Source organism: Orycteropus afer, unplaced genomic scaffold, assembly GCF_000298275.1.
Source record: "Orycteropus afer afer isolate SDZICR_OR568_19922 unplaced genomic scaffold, OryAfe1.0 scaffold00114, whole genome shotgun sequence".
NCBI lineage: Eukaryota > Metazoa > Chordata > Mammalia > Tubulidentata > Orycteropodidae > Orycteropus > Orycteropus afer.
This window is the reverse complement of record NW_006921701.1, coordinates 5,957,674-5,963,170: the sequence shown is the minus strand read 5'-3', so window position 1 is coordinate 5,963,170 and position 5,497 is coordinate 5,957,674. Positions and strand designations below refer to the sequence as shown.

At 42.8% G+C, this 5,497-nt stretch overlaps 1 protein-coding gene and 1 pseudogene across 1 annotated transcript in view; one reads left to right on the top strand and one right to left on the bottom strand.

Annotated features, from left to right (window-relative positions):
- Nucleotides 1-5,497, top strand: part of POLQ (DNA polymerase theta) — a 222,700-nt gene that overhangs the window by 192,635 nt on the left and 24,568 nt on the right. The gene's annotated exons all lie outside the window — the stretch shown is intronic.
- LOC103199574 lies at nucleotides 2,601-3,556 on the bottom strand (annotated as a pseudogene).

Sequence of the window (5,497 nt, the reverse complement as noted above, 5' to 3'; positions counted from 1 at the left end):
TGTCTGTGCTGTCAGGGTATCTCAGGATCACTGCCAGACTGCAGCTCCGTATGTCTCCTTTTTTGGTATTTTCACGCAAATTCTTCTGCTAGTTGGGTTTTAGTCCACTTCTATATCCTTCCCTTCAAGGCTCAGGGATCCAAGATTATCTTCTGTGTCTGTGTTAATTGGTTTCCCTTTTCTTTGATGGAGAGGGTCTGTGCAGTCTTTCTGCCTAGTCCCCCATCTTGCCGGAACCGAGCTTAGTTTCTTGCCTGATATATTATTCCCCCAAAATTGTTTCCCAATCTGTAGATTCTCTTTTTAATCTTTTGGTGAAGTCATTTGATGCATATAACTATTTAATTTATTGGAAGTGCAAGTGTAGTTGGTCTTCTGCTCTTTGTGCATTTTTACTTATTGTTGATAGTGTATTTATACCATGTATTAGAGCCTCTAAATTTGTCCCTATTTTTCCTTTTGTGACCTTTATGGTTTTAGGTTGTACATTTAGATCTTTAGTTAGATCTTGAGTTAGTTTTTTTGTGTGGTGAGAGATATGGATTGTGTGGTGAGAGATTTTCTGCAAATGTGTATCAAGTTTTGCCCACACCATTTGTATAAGAGACTCTCTCTTCCCCATTTAATGGGTTTTGGCCCTTTGTCAAAGATCAGCTGTCTATAGGTGGTTGGATTTACTTCTGGGTTCTCAATTCTGTTCCATTGGTCTATGTGTCTGTCATTGTACCAATCCAGGCTTTTTGAGAACTGTAGCCTTGTAGTCAGTTTTTTTTTTTTTTTTCCCTTGAAGAATACTTGGGGTTTATTGATTTTTAAACTGCAAATAGTCGTTACAAAAATTTTTTTTTTCTTTTACATAAATTCACACAAAGAAAAAGAAATAGAAAGCGACGGTAGTGAACAGCACAAGGAATAATAATTACATTCATCTTAATGTGTGTATGCCAGTTCTGTTTACATTAACCTTGGAAAACTCCACTCCTGCAATCCAGAGCCTCAAATCTGTGATCTGATCAGAATGTCTTTCTGAGATGGGCACATGGAAATCAAAGGGTTTCTTTCTTTCTTTTTTTTTTTTTTCCCTTTTAGAAGCTATACATAAAAAGAAGTTGTTTTCCTTCTGTAATGTCACAGAACTTTCACATACATTCTGAGTCCTAGTTGTGAAAGGCCTAAAGAGAAAGAAACTCAATTTGCAGTCCAACACAAAGGGGGAATTTCTAAAGTAAATAATTCAACAGTTTTTTGCATTTTTTTAAAATAAAATAACCAAAAAAGTGTAAAGTTACAAAAAATGTTGTTGAAGAATAATGTATTAAAACTGTGGAAAAAAGGAAAGACACATCACAAAATTTTAAGATTATGAAGATCATAATTTAACATAAAAGAATATATTCTATGGATTTATAATTCCGAGAAATATGAACAAAATTAACAACAAAAAAATCATAGTTTGGCAATAAATACGTTTTGATAAGTTAAATAAGCTTTTTTATATTTATTTGCAGTAACAAGCAAAATTTTTGCTCTCCAATTTCTGTAAGTTATATGAAGTTTAAAACCCAGGGAAAAAAGCATGGCATGAGTGCTCTAAGGATAGACCTACAGTATTCTAGAGCAAAAACCATTAAAGCTACTTGTACAGGAAATTGTTTTACACAGATATTGTATGTGGAAGGAATACCATTAACTGCTCACCCTTCACATGTTTAGATTTTCTCTCATGTCACATATAAATTGGGGAACTTTAGCACCAAAATCAAGTCTCTCATAGTCCATCTAGCTTCCCCTTCCTCCCCACTTAAAAAAGAAAATAAATAAATCACAAAGTCCCACTTATGTCACAATCTTCATCCACTTTTTCAGCCTTTCTTCCTACAGACCTATACACAACCAGGCAAGATGTGTCAACTGGGGTGTGAGGGTTCAGGTCGGGAAGGAAAAGGTTTTGAATGTCAAGACAGGTTTCTCCAAAAACCCAAGTCTGCCAACAAGTCTCCTAGGGGTGGGCGGACAGGCACTGGGAAGAAGAGGAGGAAGTGTGCGGAAGATTGAAGTGAGGGAAGGTGCAGTCGAGTCAAGTCGCCAGCGGAGGGAGCTGATGGTTCTGGGTCTCCTCCCCTACCCCATGGGCAAGCTCCGGGAGGCCCACAGGTGCCCTCTGTCGCTGAAGAGGTAATGTAGTCACAGTGACAAAGAGATTACAAGTCACTGAATTGCTTCTATGGGAAGAAAGATGGGGCAATCTACTTCCATAGTGATGTTGTTGTTGTTGGAAACCCAAGGAGGCTTAAGCCAGAAAAAGGCATCTACTGACAAATACGGCACTTGTCTGTTATGCATGGTAAGTGGGCTATAAAATTGATAGGAGGGGTTTCAAGCCAGAGGAAACTACTGACAAATTGACTTGTCCTTATGTTAAGAGGGGTAACAAGGTGGGGAGGAGAGGAAGGGGGTACTCCAAGTTTCAAGAGAAAAGGGTTGAGCTTAATCTTGTTAATGTAGGAGTTGTCAGGAATTGGTTGGGGAAGAGGTAAGGGTGGTGGTGTGTGGGTGTGGGTGTGGGGCAGAGTAGGCAGGGGGTCCCTCTCTACTCTGTTTTAGTCTTCTGAGATGGAAAGTCTGCTGAAAATGGGCAGGCGTCTTGAGTTGTCCAAGGTGGGGGGGTCTGAGCCACTGTGGCTGCTGCTGGAGCTGCTCAGGTAACCCTCCTGGTCCGAGAGAGAATCCTGAGGGCTGGGGGGAGAGTCAAACATGTGAGGGCACATACGGGCCGGAAGAGGAAGGTGGTCAGGGAGCCACCCCCGGGCAGCCCCATGCTAGGGGCAAAGAGGCTCGCCAGCTCCTGGCTGGAGAAGGCGAAGGGGTCACTGGTGCCATCAGGCAGGGTGGGTGAACCCACGAGGACATCAGCACTCAAAATGAGGGATGGGGTGATGGACGTGGGGCTGTCCAGCAGCCCTATGGCAGCGGTGGTGGCAGTGGTGCTGGGAAACCCAGCAAAGCTAAAGCTATTCTGGATGCGGGGACGGTCAATGGAGAGGTCTCGGCCCGGCCAGGGCGCGGCGCATTGTGGATGAAGTGGCAGCGGGACCGTAGGGGCAGAAGCCAATGGTGTGGAAGGTGCAGCACAGCTCCGTCTTGTAGCGGCTCGAGTTGACCTGACCGCTGCCTGGCTGCTTCTGGGTGGGCAACAGCCGCTCGCCTTCCTCCAAAAAAGAACGGTCGCGGAAGCGGCTGTCCCGCGAGCTCAGGGCTGGAGCCGGCTCACCCTTGAGGCTGCTGAGGAGCTGGTTCCGGTGGAACTTGGAGCTGGGCAGGGTGACTGAGTGCCTCCGAGGGAAGCCCCCGCCGGCAGGGGTGCCCACCGCCTTCCTGTCCAGCAGGCAGCCCCCAGCACTGGGAGTACTGTAGTTGAGCATTTTGTGACCTTTGCATAAAACTTCGCTCAAGTCGAAGAAGGTGGCGGACACGAGGGTGGTGGTCATCCTGGGACCTCGGACCGGGCAGGGCAAGGATCTGGTGTGCAGCGAAGGTCCCGGTGCAGGGAAGGCGCAGCCTCCGGCTCTGGAGTCCCACTCACCTGCTCCCAGCGCCCCTCGCCTCTCTCTCTTCTTTGTAGTCAGTTTTGAGATCAGGGACTGTGTGACCTACTTACTTCTTCTTTAGTAGTAGTGCTTTGTATATCCAGGGTCTCTCCTTTACATATAAAGTTGGTAGCTAGTTTTTCCATCTCTTTAAAGAATAGAAAACCTAAAAACTCATTGCTGTCAAGTCAGATCCAATTCATAGTGACCACTCCTTGGGTTTCTGAGGCAGTATCCAGACAGATTACCCAACCTTCCTTCCTCGGAAGGTTAGCAGTCAAATGCCTTAGGCACTACAGCATCAGACCTCCCTCTTTAAAGAATGATGATTTAAATAATCTGGATTCTTTAAAGTATCTGAGTTGGGATTGCATTAAATCTGTAGATTGCTTTGAGTAGTTATTTTAATGCATTTTATTGAAATATAATTTATGTACAGTGAAATACACAAAACTAAAGTGACATGGGTCAATGCATTTTTTTTTTTTTTTTTTGCATTATTCCCTCCCTTCCCCTCCCCTCCCACCCCTGGCAACCAACAAAGAAAGTTTCCTTCCATATATAAACCTTCCCTTGACCCTCCACAACAACGAACTAAATTATTTGTCCTTCTGTGATTGACTTATTTCACTTAGCATAACGTCCTCCAAGTTCATCCATATTATGCAGTGTTTTGCAGACTACATTATTCTTTTGTGCTGCATAGCATTCCAGTATGTGTATGTACCATAGTTTGGTCATCCACTCTTCTGCTGATGGGCACATAGGTTGTTTCCGTCTTTTTGCTATTGTAAATAGTGCTCTGATGAACATGAGCCTGCATGTATCTGTTCCTGTCCTGGCTCTCACCTGTCTAGGATATATACCTAGTAATGGAATTGCTGGGTCAAATGTTATCTCCAATTCCAACTTTCTAAGGAATCACCATATTGCTTTCCACAGTGGTTGTGTCACTTCACAGTCACACAAGCAGTGTATGAGAGTCCCAATCTCTCCACATGTCCACCAGCATTTGTTATTTTCTATCTCAGTGAATGCCGCCATCAGTGCTGGGGTGAGATGGTATATCTCATTGTTGTTTTGATTTACAGCTCTCTGATGGCCAATGATTGTGAGCATCTTTTCATGTATTAGCTGACCACCTGAATATCCTCCTGGTGAAGTGTCTGTTCATGTCTTCTGCCCATTTTACAATTGGATTGTTAATTCCTTTGGTATTGAGGCGTTGGAGTTTTCCATCTATCTTAGAGATAAGTCCCTTGCCAGATATGTAATTATCAGCAAATATGAATTTGTTGCTGTCATTTTTGTTATGTGTTTTTTCATTGTGTCAATTTCTTTGTTCCATATAATTTTCTGTGCTGAGCTCATTTTGTTTATGAGCCATGTTATCACTTCGTTCATTGCTATTGTTTTAGTATTTGCTGAATATTTATGCTGGTCCTCTTTTTTATTTTGATGTGAAGGTTTATCATTTTTCTTTGAGGTTACCCTGTGATCTATAGTTTTCTTCCCAAGTTTAGAACAGACTTGTAGTTTAGAACTACCTAGTTTAGAACTATCTGGTAGTTGTCTTGACTTCCCTACCATCTAGAAGTTCTGTAATGACACAGATTTTTTTCCTTCTTTTTGGTTTGTAGTTGTCCTCATTTGTCAATTGATGCCTTTGGTTTCCTGTTTACAATCTTGTAGGCTTATTTACTATGGATACTTCCATAGCTGGGTTGGTTTCTGGATGTGTGTTAATGGCCAGTTGCTGTTGGTTCTCTGTCCAAAGGGCTCCCTTTAGCATCTCTTGTAAGATTGGTCTGGTTTGAACAAATTCCCTTAATTTCTGCTTATCTGGAAATGTCCTAATTTCACCATCATATCTGAGGGACAATTTTGCTGGGTACATAATTATTGGTTGG